Below are 13,748 nucleotides of genomic sequence, written 5' to 3'. Positions count from 1 at the left end.
ATCAAAAATATAAAATGGAATCAAAAAATAAAATGCAATTCACAATTAAAACTGTTTTATTTAATATTCCAGTTTAACTTAAATATAAAAAATATGTTCATATTATTTGAGAGAAGTCTAAACCTTAAAATCTATGCAATATTATTTTCGCTACTACCATAATGTACTATATTTATAACTATTTAATTAAACAATGCACAAGTAAAATATATACATTATAATATCTTTGTTTTATTTCCATATTTATGATAAATATTTCCAAAAATCATAACCAAAAAATAATATATACACGCAAGTGTTATAAAAAGTACTTAATAATAAAATAAATAAATAACAAACAAAGAAAAATCCAAAAAAAAAACCATTAAAACAATAAAAATGACAGCTTTATCCATATTCATTCATTGAAAAACAATATTTTTCCGTCCAAGCAGTTCGTCTTTTAACTCTTTCCGCTTCACTTATAAGACGTTCTCAATCGATAAATACATACTTACGTCTAATATACCGGTCAAGACGTAAAAATTCAACTACCAAATAACAACATGCGAGTATATATTTCTTTCCTTTTTATATTTTTTATAAACTTTGACTAGTTTTTATAAATTTAATTTATGTTTGTACATAAAGAAACATTCCTTTTTACGTATTAATTATATGTGGAAGTTATGATGTATGCTTTAATTAACCAAAAAAAAGAAAAAATATATCATAAATATATAATACTCAATTATATATTCAAACATTTGTAAGTGCAATGAAATTCGAATGTAAAATCATATCAATTCATTTTGGTTTTTAGTTTGAGCTTCGCATGTAAAGCACTTTTTTTCTTTGTTACGTTTTTTTTAACGAACGATGGGAAAATTGTTTATACGCTGAAGGCGGTTCAATTTCTGCTTGTTATTTACAAATATTTGAATTGGTCATACAAACATCAATTACATTTAGATAGATTATATTCATTGTTTGCCATATGATTACTAAATAATATCAATACATTCGACTTTTAAATACGACAGTTGTTCCTTTTTTAAATATTTCTTTGATAACGAGACAAGATAATAAGAATGTTATATCAATATTATCCTATTTTACTATCACAAAACGAATAATTAAACCGATTTAACTATATAATGGTTTCTTTAACTATTGACGTGTATTGACAATAAATTAGTAGTTTTAATTACGAGTGAAAAAATCATTTTAATTTATTTTAAATGTATTAATATTATACGCGATTTTATTTCCACAAAACTTGCACCAAAATTGACACAACATAAAAAAGTAAGCCATTTCAAATTTCACTTCCGCTACATTAGTATCTTTTGAAATTAAATTATGAAATCTTTGGAAGCCTAATCTTACCGAAGATAATTTCTCTCTGTATTATATTAAGTGTAACCTTTAATAGAAGGGTCAAGATTATTGATTTTACTATATTTAGGTAATACTGCAGCTTATTATTAAGCGACACAATCATTTTGGGGTTTCAAAAAACAGTCTTAAAATTTTTCTTAGACGAATAAGTTTTGGTCTATATTACAGACGCAAACATCAGTAACCTATTATTTTAATATTTAGCTTTTGAATTTTACGATATATGTATACATATCAAAAACCAAATAATACCCAGTAATAAAAAGTGTTTCTGATCATAATAAAACAATTATATTTTCATATACCAAATATACGTGACATCAGAGACTTGTGTCTCCGATAATATAAGTAAACAAAATGAATATTCAACTTATGAATAAATTTATGTCTTGAGTCACAATATTTATATACAAGATTTTAACAGCTACTCGCCTGAGTGTAGTAATTATTTAAATGAAATCATTTTCCAGCGTTTAACATATGATATTCGTATTTTAGCACCCCAAACAACCATTGAAGTAGACGTGTTCTGTAGTGGAGTCTCCAGCTAGGTGGAGTTTTTTTTTTTTTTTTATAGAATAGGAAGGTGGACGAGCATATGGGCCACCTGATGGTAAGTGGTCACCAAACGCCCTTAGACATTGGCATTGTAAGAAATGTCAACCATCGCTTATACCCAATGCGCCACCAACCTTGGGAACTAAGATTTTGTGTCCCTTGTGCCTGTAATTACACTGGCTCACTCACCCTTCAAACCGGAACACAACAATATCAAGTATTGCTGTTTTTCGGTAGAATATCTGATGAGTGGGTGGTACCTACCCAGACGAGCTTGCACAAAGCCCTACCACCTGTAAAAGTGACGATATACGGAAAGTGTCTGGCAGCGGGTGGAAATTGAAAGCTGAAGATTGAGCTCAGTGACGTGCCATTGGAGAGGGATATGTCTAGCAGAGAACGACGAAGGGATGATGATGATGATGACTCGTATTGTTATTAAAATTATAGCATGACCGGTGGAATTGGCAAAAATAGTTTCGTACAAAAAAGGTTACGAGTATAACTTTACTTTATCTTTTTAAATTTTTATTAGAGTATTTTTTTAGTTAATTATCTGAAGAGACTTGCACGCCATTTGACATTGATAGCACAATACTACCTTCAAGTAAGTGCACCCAGTATACGTAGTCTCAACACAACCGGATGAATAATGTGTGAACACAAAGAACACGAACAAGTATTCCTATTTCCGTAACAGCCTGTGAATGTCCCACTGCTGGGCTAAAGGCCTCCTCTCCTCTTTTTGAGGAGAAGGTTTGGAGCTTATTCCACCACGCTGCTCCAATGCGGGTTGGTAGAATTCACATGTGGCAGAACTTCAGTGAAATTAGACACATGCAGGTTTCCTCACGATGTTTTCCTTCACCGTAAAGCACGAGATGAATTATAATCACAAATTAAGCACATGAAAATTCAGTGGTGCTTGCCCGGGTTTGAACCCACGATCATCGGTAAAGATTCACGCGTTCTTACCACAGGGCCATCTCGGCCTAATTTCGGCATTCCTATTTATATAAACAATTTTGTTTGTTGTATTTAAATAATTGTATCTATTTCTGTTTATATTTAACATTATATAAAAAGTCAAATACTAAGTTTCCTATCGAGTTTTCTCTGTTTAATCTCTCCAACGTGATTCGATAAAGTTCAAATTACCTTCGAATTAAAAGAAAAATTGTTGTCTTTGTTAAGTCTTTTAAAAATATATATTATATCTTTTAATTAATTATTTTATATACCGGTTTTATTTAGCTAGACCCTTGTTCGTTTGATGTTTCGTTTTCTTGGGAAAGCATTTAAACATCTTTTACTCAATCGATTCTAATGAAACTTTGCACAAAAGTTAAGTTCTCTTGATAATATAACATTATGATAGTTTCAACTTGGTTACGATGCGACGGTCTGATGACAGAATCGTGAGTTATAGAGTGGAATTCTTGAACCGTTGTTACAAACTTTAAATATATGGTTTTATAAGCTAACAATTCATTTCATCGTCAATGCGCCAACAACCTTGGGGAATAAGATGTAATGACTCTTGTTCCTGTCTTTACACTGGCTCACTCACCCTTCAAACCGGAACACGACAATACTAAGTATTACTGTTTGGCGGTAAAATATATGATGAATGGCAGGGATCTACCCAGTCGGACTTGCACCAAGTATGTATCTTTCGTTGGGATTAGAAATATATTCTTCTAAAAAAGTCGTACTTATTTAATTATACAGTCGTTATTTTTTAATTTTCTTTTAAAAGTCCCTGATTATTTCTCTGACGCAGCGACACAAAGTGACCTTTGGTGTTTGGCAGGGGGAAGATACTACTACACCCTACTACTAGAAATCTTGCAATAGATTTCTTACCAGACCTTAGAATCTAAAAAATCTCCTGGTAATTAAATTCTCATTTTTGGTACAGCTGATGTTTAAAAAAAACTTTTAACCTAAATTAGTTTCTTACCGTTTATAAGTAATAGAATTACAATCGTACCATGTTATTGGCAAATTATTTTAGACCTTCCTGCTATTTTTGTTTTATCTTTATTAGTTTCCCGTTCACAATTCGAAATATAAATCCATTTAAAAATGTTAACATTTGACTCGTGTGTGCGTGCATGTTATGTGCTAGTATTTTCGTCAACTATATGAAAACTTATTATTTTTATTAGAAAAATATAGTAAAAATTAAATATTAATGTATTTTAACTTATAAGAAAATTTATTTTAAGCTAAGAGTTTTTGATATTTCTGAGAAATTGATAAAGTAAAAGTATCGTCAGAGGTGAATAAATATTTATTATTGTTTATACAAAATGGCAGCAATAATACTCTTAAATAATAATAAAAGTAGTATAAATTATCTTAACCTAAACACTAGACATGCTTTGGCGTTAAATATATTTACTAGTACCTGAAAATATTAGAGAGAACTTCATAATTTGCAAATACATTACAAAAATGAAATTAACAATTGTAAAACGTATATAGATAATTTAGGTAAATAATATAAGACATTATTATAAGTATATTTTGTTGAATTTTTTTTACATAATCGTATATACATATATCTAAATTATCTTAATATTATATATTTGGCATTAAACGAAATTTCAGAGACCGTAATTATGAATTCTTAAATAATAAATTATTGTATTTTTAAAATAAACCTTCAGTTCAGTTAATTTAAATATAATTGGAATGAATTCTTAATAATTTAATAAATAATATGAATTAATCTGGGATTATTCAGAACAATGATACCTTAATCTGTATTCATCAGAAGATAAAATATGTCTCATATAGAGAGTAGTCTATGGAGCTGTTGTACCAATCCTTAAAAAAATACTAATAGAAGATCAAACTATATGTGAATAATATATTACATTAAAAGAAAGTTTCAATTTGAAATATCAATTTTGTGAATGAAGTCGGTCGAATATGAGAGAAAGAAATCACAGACAATTTATACAATAAAACATTCCCATCACCCGAGTGAAAAAAAATTATAAATCGTTGTTATAAATTCTTATTAAATCACACATACAAACGCCCTTTTAAATTTAAGTAATTATAACATTTCAAACATTTTATTTTTATATAATTTCATCATAATTGACCACATTAAACTTTTTTAACCTAAAACGGTTAATTACGATGAAATATTAATAAGTAGGAGCCCATTAACGTCCAATGGCTGACCATGAACGCAGTTAAAACACCTAAAAATCGATACAACCGGTACCAAACGCAAAGCAATATCAACTTCAAAACTAGCTCGATGCGTATGATATATCACTTCCTCTAAATGAATATTCTATGATCAACCTATTAATCTCATCTGTACTTAACATGTTAATACAATTTGCGTATGGCACTTCCGTTTCTAATTTGTGTTCGCTCGTTTTAGTATGATTTTTTAAGTATATTGTCGTGAGCATATTGTACAATTCATATGCATTGGGCCTTGTTAAAGGGCATGCTTCACTTTTTGATACCGTCGTCGTTTCCGGGATCATCCTGAAACAAGATGTGTATTTTTTTAACTCTTTCTTTAGTGACTAATCCATTAAGACATGCTAGCCTTTTCGAAACCATAATGAAAAAAAAGGGAAAAGACAGTCAGTGACGAAATGCTATGTACATATGTCGAACGCAGTTTCGGAAGTTAGAATACAGAGCATATTATAAAGTCGCCTGATAAATGTATAAATAATAGCATCTCATCCGCAACAAACCTTTACATGTGCTCCTATGATTCTTGGTACAATATATTATCATATTATAATCCTTTTTAACCATAATACAAACTACGAATCACTAACTCTTTTTTATTATTACTATACTTTTATGTTAATAATGCATGTATCCTATATGTATCGTACTGTTTGGATCCTTTACCATATATCCTATAGTATCTTTATTAGTGCTGTGAAATATTAAAGTCATTCCTGATCATAAAAAACTTCCCTTCGTTGACTTTCAAATTAAGAATTTAGTAAAATATTACCCATTGCCCTTGTAATTTTATTTCTCATTGTTTAAAGTAAATTAAACAATATAATTTCAAATTTTATTTTGATCAAGTGTAGGAACTCTACTGTGTGGAACCTTCAATGCGCTAGTCATACTCGCACTTGATATTTTTTCCTCGTTGTAAGTTACATTAAGCTATGGATTGATATCATATCGAATATGTATGAGCACCACCGACGCATCATGAAACAAAGTATGTATTTGTCATAAAATATATGGTAACACAAAGGACTACAATTCTACGGTTATAAAAATTTAAGTAAATATATAACCTCATTTCTACAATAACACTGTACACAAGTGTTTATAACTAATTTATACTAATGAAACAATATTCGTGAACTTTTAAATATTACGCACTTTTACGCCAAATTTAAGCAATTATTTTATTAAAAGATACATAATCAAACATAATATAAACTTGTTCAGATATGATAATGTAATTATTTATTTTTATTCTAAGTAAAAAGACGATATTATTATTTGTTTTAAAAACATCGCGAGAAGAAAGGTCTTCAACATACAAATATATATTCATATAAATAGATGCAACACATACAAAATAAAAACAAAAGTCGATCCGAAAAGTTAAAGTTCAGTCTAAATTCAAGCTTATATTTGTTTAAAACACGAACTTTTTAATACAGTCAAAACAATGTTGAATAACAATGTTATGATGCCCTAGTGATATTGTTAATTTTATATATGTATATTGAATTTACAACAATCACAATATTATGGATCATCCAAATTTAATGTTTATTTATGTTGTTATATATTCAAAATTTAAACATATTACCTTAAAAACAATGTAAATTTTATAAAAAATGACCATCTTTAATCAGCTTTGCTAAATTTATAATATCATTTTTCCGGAAGAAAATTCTGAATTAAATATATAATATAATATATATATATATATATATATATATATATATATATATATATATATATATATATATATATATATATAGTATATAATAATAATGTCTTCCCGACCGATTTCGGCCACGGCGGCCAATCTCAAGAGAGGTTAGGAGATATTATAGTGCACAAGTCTGCGCGCAAACACAAGTGCACTCTTTATTTTCTAACTCTCATAATCCGATGGGACGGCAATCCGACATGATCGGAAAGAGTTCAGATGCAGGATGAACGCCTTTACGTGCTTTCCGAGGCAGGGGAGTGTAAACACTTCCCACTTCCAGACTCCGGAAAGCTACTGAGAAGCCACTAGGCCAACAAGGCAGGCAGGCATATATATAAATAAAAATATATGTAAAATTTTAATCGATTTCTTATTTTTAAATTTATAAAAATAAAACGATTTAAATTACCAAAGATAAATCTTCTATCCTATTATATAAACTGAACAAATAACTACTTATACATTAATAAACATACTTATATACAAAACATGTAATCTATATCACGGACGGACAGCAGAGGGCGTACCGAACATATTATATTACAGGAAAGTTAAGGAACTTTCGCAAACTATAGTTCGGCTTTAGCTTTTATTATAGATTCCTAACAAAGTTCGTATATCAACACTTTAGGTACAATATTACATGACGTCATAGATATATGACACAAAACGAACATAGGTTTATAATCTGTTAACATGGCAACATAATCTATGAATCATGGTCGCTGTAGTTCTAATTAAAAGTTTAAATTGGTTTCCCTTTTGGACGCTTGTTCAAAGCCCTAATTCCTCTAATGTTCATAAATCGAATGGAGTTTAATGTCCACAATTCCCTTTCAACATCACTTATAACTGTCACATTATTATTGACTCACTTACTAGCAATATAAATGCAAATATCATTTGTAAGCCGTTGATTGAAATTCATTCTTTTTTATCTATATATGTATACATTAAAACATGTTCACGTAAGAAAATAAAACAATAGTATTATATTTAAAATATTATACTATTTTTTAAATACAATTGTGTATAAAATTAAACAAAAAATAATTAAATTAATTTTAATAAAATATTAGATCATTTGAATTAATTATATATTAAAGTACACTAGTCAATAATTAAAAATTTAAAACTTTAATTATACTTAAAACACATTATACTTAAACTAAACTGCAACCGAACGATTCAAACGATTAAAATTCCATATAACACATGTCAAGGAAACCTGTTAAGGCATTCTGTGCCCCGAAAATAGAAGAAATAACCCACCTGCAGTCGCCCCTCGCCTATATCTTGAGCAAACCTTACAATTACACCTTATATTGCGAAAAAACACTCCACAACTCTCTCGAGCTATTAATCGTACAGGAACTTTCGACAAAATGCCCGACTACGACCGACCGGCAGTCATTCACGATACTTTTTTTCAAATACTTAACAATTATACTCATTAAGGACATTAAACCTTATTCCCTTCAATTAAAGATCATTCTTTAATACCTAAAAATAACCAAGGGGTGCATCTGGGAGCCGTCTGGCCCTATTTGTGTGATTTACCCCAACATGTGGTGTAGTGGGGTTTGAATCCGCTCCGAGCTCGGATAAATGTAGTGCTGGCTTCAAAAATGAATGATATTGCAACGGATTTTAGTTGTACAACGATAGTGCACAGATAAAAAATGCTGCGTAACAGAATCACAGATGAAAAAAGCGTATTCGTGAGGCGGAACCAATTCAATTGTATTTTTTTTTATTTTTGTTTAGAATAATAACACAATGGTATTACTCACAGAATTGAGTCGAAGCAACTTGTCTGAACTTTGTTTTCTTGTATATGTAAGCTTTGTTGTTTATACAGTCTAATGTAAAAAGTAAATAATTATTTCGAAATATCTGAGCTATTTTTTTAAATAATTTTAGATTAATAATAATATTTACGTTACCTAAAATTTGTAGCGTTTCACTTTCTCTGTAATAAAATACGTAATTATTATCAAAAATGGTAGAGCTTTGTACAAGCTCGTCTGGGTAGGTACTACCCACTCATCAGATATTCTACCGCAACACATCAGTACTTGTTATTGTTGTGTTCCGGTTTGAAGGGTGAGTGAGCCAGTGTAATTACAGGCACTTTTTTTTTTTTATAGATTATAAAAAATATTTTGTATTAAAGAAAGAATTACTAGTAAATTGATTGTCTATGAGCTAACCTTAGAAAGTACAGGAAAAAACGTTTTTAAATCAGGAAAAAATAGCACTTGCACAAAACAAGATTAAACAAAAACATTAGTATACAAATAGACATATAAATACTTAATATTTGTAGTATTTATAAAAAAGGTAAGGTCAGAGATAAGAGGTCAGAGATTTCGATTTATAAGTAAAAAGTTGCAAAATCTCTTTAGTTGTACTCTTTGATCAAAATAACTTGAATTTGTATATAAAATACGAAAAAAACTTTCCCCCCTAATATCGTTTTGCAAATTTTATTATACCCTGAGAATTGATAAAGAAACTTGAAAGTTAATTTTTACTGGCGGTAGGGCTTTGTGCAAGCTCGTCTGGGTAGGTACCGCCCACTTATCAGATATTCTACCGCAAAACAGCAGTACTTGGTATTTTTGTGTTCCGGTTTGAAGGGTGAGGGAGCCAGTGTAATTACAGGCACAAGTAGTAATAATAAGTAAAGTAATAATAAAATCTTAGTTCTCAAGGTTGATGGGGCATTGGCGATGTAAACGATGGTTAACATTTCTTACAATGCCTATGTCTATGGACGTTGGTGACCACTTAATATCAGGTGGCCCATATGCTCGTCCGCCTACCTATACTGTAAAAAAAAATAGTATAAGTTATTTTTATAATATACATACGTATTATAATATTATCTTAACGAAGTAACTTCCTTAAAATTATTTATTCAACTCACGCGAAGTCGCAATGGTTCGCTATTTAATTATAAATATAAATAAGTAACTCAAACATAGATTGACATTGAAAATTATAATTATCTCACATCTCTGGTGGAAATTTGTCAAAACAATTTGCACAGGCTTAAGAACAACGCAGTGCCATAATTAAATAAAACAATAAATGTCATATTTTCTTATCAACTTTGCACAAAAGACGAGACGAACATATAATAACTAATAATATGTTATCATTCGGTCGCAGACTGCGCAAGCGACGAGCCGCGTCGATCCAAATAAAAAAATGAAACCGGAAAAATCGTGACGAGAATTATAATCATTACAAATAGAAGTGACTTTGTGTACAAATTCTAAAAATAAAACGTGTAGTTACTGATTATTGTTAATAATGACTTAATATTTGGACAATTCAAATATGAATATGAAGTTTCAAGAATAGAAAAACAATTGAATCAAACGATTGTGATTTTTAAGAAGATTTTTTTAACAATGGTAATTTTTTTTTTATTTTTGTAATTTACACGTTATTAACTACAAATAGCGACCTGCTTTCAGGCTTCACGTCTTACTCGATTATAATAACTAAACATGTTAAAGTTCAGATAAAAAAAATATTACTTAAAATTACTCCCAGTTGTTTACCGGATGACACCATTTTTGTATAAAACGCGGATTTAAATTCTCGCAGACACTTTGTCGACCAGTTTCTAACCTGTTTCGACATTATTTATATACCACACTTATTCATTCGTCCTTTAGCTTTATATAATTCAACTTGATCAACAATCAACCGATCTTGAGCAAAATAAAATAATAAATTCCCAACAAAATCTAAAACTAAAGAACCATATACAATACAAACGGAATATTTTAATGTTAGAATTCCAGCGACCATTTCAAGCGAATACGATTGGCTTTACAATATATTATATATATCTCTTGTTCATTTTTGTATGAATATAGCTTAATGTCTTACACTGAGTCAATATTTGCTCAGTTATAATTTATACTTTATTATGTTATTGATTAATAACCTCGAACGATCTAGTAAGTTGTACAGCTGTATGTAACGAGTTCGAATCCCGAGTATTTGATAAAAATATTGACCGGGCATCGGAAAGCACGTAAAACCAATTTCCACGTGACTGATCTTTCCGGTTTTATTGCTATCCCATCGAATTATGTACGGGAATATATACATTGCACCTATGTTTGCTCACATATATAAACCTTATAATGTCTCCTTCACACTTGATTAGTGTTGAGAATAGTCTTTACCGAAACCGATCAAGAGGACATAATTAAATGTATGGACATATTAAAATAAAATAGCTAATATTAAATATGATCGTTGATAATCTTAAAGTACTATATGAATAATGCAAGACGCGCATTATCCCTCTGTATTTTATTTCAGTAAATTCTTTTTACAGAGCACATTTGAACCCTAATCAAATGTGGACTTACTCGAGCGTGGACATCCCAGCGAGTAGAATCAGTCGAGCGGAGAGAATAAGGATATACGTGTCGGAGTGCGTTGTGTGTTTTTGTATATTATTTTTCATTGTGTGTGTAGGCCTACTTCTATACTTGTTCTTCCATTTGTATAGTACTGTGACAAACACACGTAAAGCCGTCGAAACTATGATTGAAAGTTAAATTTGAAATGTTTTCTAACATTTTATTATTGCCAATATCATAAAGTTCAAATCACTTGATATTGTTCTTTGAGAAAATAATAAGATATCTTGTATAAATTATGAGTGATTTCTAGTAATTTTAGTATCGGAATATTGTTATAAATTCTGTATAAATAAATGCGTAATTTAATATTTATATAATTATGATAATTGAATAAATTTGTAATTTGTTGTACGCATTGATAAGGTTGCCGTGGCTTATACTAATGATTTTGTAGCAATTAAAAATATAAGCAATTCTACTATCTATGTAATAGAAGCTGGTCTTATAAATCATACTTAAATTAATAACTTCAGCATTTCATAAACACTGTATTACAATTTTATTATTAATTAATATGTGTACTGTAGAATATGTACTATAAATTATTATATTATATTAATAATGTTTATTAGAAACAAAGAAATCAAGAAGCGTATCTAATTAAAACGTTGACGAACAATAAAATGTGATATTAATTTACATTTTCATATATTTTCCTTTTCAACTTAGAATTTCCGTCACTAATTGTACATGTTGCAGTCATAATCTGTCCCGGCCAAAATTACTTTTGACCGATAAAAATGTTAAAGGATAAAAAATTAAACGGGCTTAAAAAATAACAGAAAATCTGAGAAATCGGTGTAGCCTTTGACGAGTTTTATGTTTTTTTGACTTTTCTGTCTTAATTAAAATATCTTGAATAACACTAAAATACTGACATACTAAACATTGTATGATTTTTTGTACAATACGGATTAGTATATTTAAAAACGAGCGATCCGAAGTACTCATTTAGATACATTTGAAGTATAATGTCGTTTAAATAACTGAAATTACTTGTCACTTAGATTGACGACAGTTGTAGTTTTTTCCAAATTCAAATTCAAAAAAATTTCTCTTTCTTTTTTTAACAAAGGTATAAGCGTATCTGCTTGTATTGAATACTATCTCTGTATTGAGATATCATAAGTACCACAGATCATATAATATATTCCCAGGTAGGCTACGCTAATCTTACCTAGGTCTTTACTCAAAAGTTATTTTAACCGGAAAATAGTTTTAACTGTAACATATATATTGAATTGAGAAGCAAAATAAAAACAATCAACCTGAAGTTGTCTATGGATGATAACAATGACCATTGAGTTACTTCAAATATAACACAAATAAATATTATAATTATAGATTTATACTTTTATTCCTATCTACAATTGGATTCGATAAATTAATTACAGTGGTTTTTACTCTGCGGAATTAATTTACAAATACGAATCCTTATTTCATCTGTGGTGTGTGTATGTGGCTTTTTGTGTAAAAAAGAATATAAATATACATATTTATAGATGTTAAAGTGATTAAAAAAGTGTATTTTTAATAGGGTTTTTGTTTTCAAGTAACGCAAACGTTATCTTTATTGTTTTATGACACATTCAATAAATAATAAGTAACAGATTAGGTAAGTGTAATATTTAAACATTAATATATACTAATATTATATAACTATTATATTTATATTAAGAATCTGCGACACTTAAACATAATGTTAAGATATCGTGATGGAAAAATTTTTCCTTTTTAAAATTCATGTGTTTAACTGTTTGCAGAAGGTAGTAGAAAAAATTAAAAATCCATATCCATATAATCCATCCATTTATATATGATAAATGCAATAGTGAAAAAATGCAGTCTTCGCATGAGTCAGTCATTGACCCGGTTCTTGTGTAATTCGTTTTGAATTACAATGTTTATTAATAAAATAAACATTATTTACAATATTTTTTTTTAAAGGAAAAAGAAGAAAGAGTTAATATGTTTGTTTTATTTTTATCGATGATTACAAATAGATATAGGATTTATTTATAGAGGTCGCATTTTGCGCAAAAGTAAGTAACAAATGACTATCGATCCGAAAGTTCTAGAACAGACCTGTCATATACGAGTATCATATAACATGCTGACTAAAATCGATTCGATGAAACAGTTGTTTAAATATTCCAGCGATATTTTAGAGCAAAGTATTAAATACAAAAGAATCGATGAATTTTATTGTTACCATTACAAAAATGCGAAAGTCTGTCTACTATTTGTTACTTCAACATGACTAAACCAGTGAACCGATCGTAACGAATTTTGACATAGAGGTATCGTGGGACTGGAATAATGAGATAGGGATATAAATTACTGGATTTACGGGAATAATAAATTAGAAAAGCTAGACATTATTAAGAGGT

At 29.2% G+C, this 13,748-nt stretch overlaps 1 long non-coding RNA gene across 1 annotated transcript; it reads left to right on the top strand.

The window, feature by feature from the left end:
- Positions 1–10,059: 10,059 nt before the first annotated feature.
- Positions 10,060–12,703, top strand: LOC126771902 (uncharacterized). The gene is made up of 2 exons (XR_007669576.1): positions 10,060–10,326; positions 11,268–12,703. It is a non-coding gene; the product is annotated as an uncharacterized LOC126771902 (long non-coding RNA).
- The last annotated feature ends 1,045 nt before the right edge of the window (positions 12,704–13,748 follow it).

Source organism: Nymphalis io, chromosome 11 (genome assembly GCF_905147045.1).
Source record: "Nymphalis io chromosome 11, ilAglIoxx1.1, whole genome shotgun sequence".
Classification (NCBI taxonomy): Eukaryota; Metazoa; Arthropoda; class Insecta; order Lepidoptera; family Nymphalidae; genus Nymphalis; species Nymphalis io.
The sequence above is the reverse complement of the archived record's forward strand: the minus strand, read 5'-3'. Positions and strand labels throughout refer to the sequence as shown.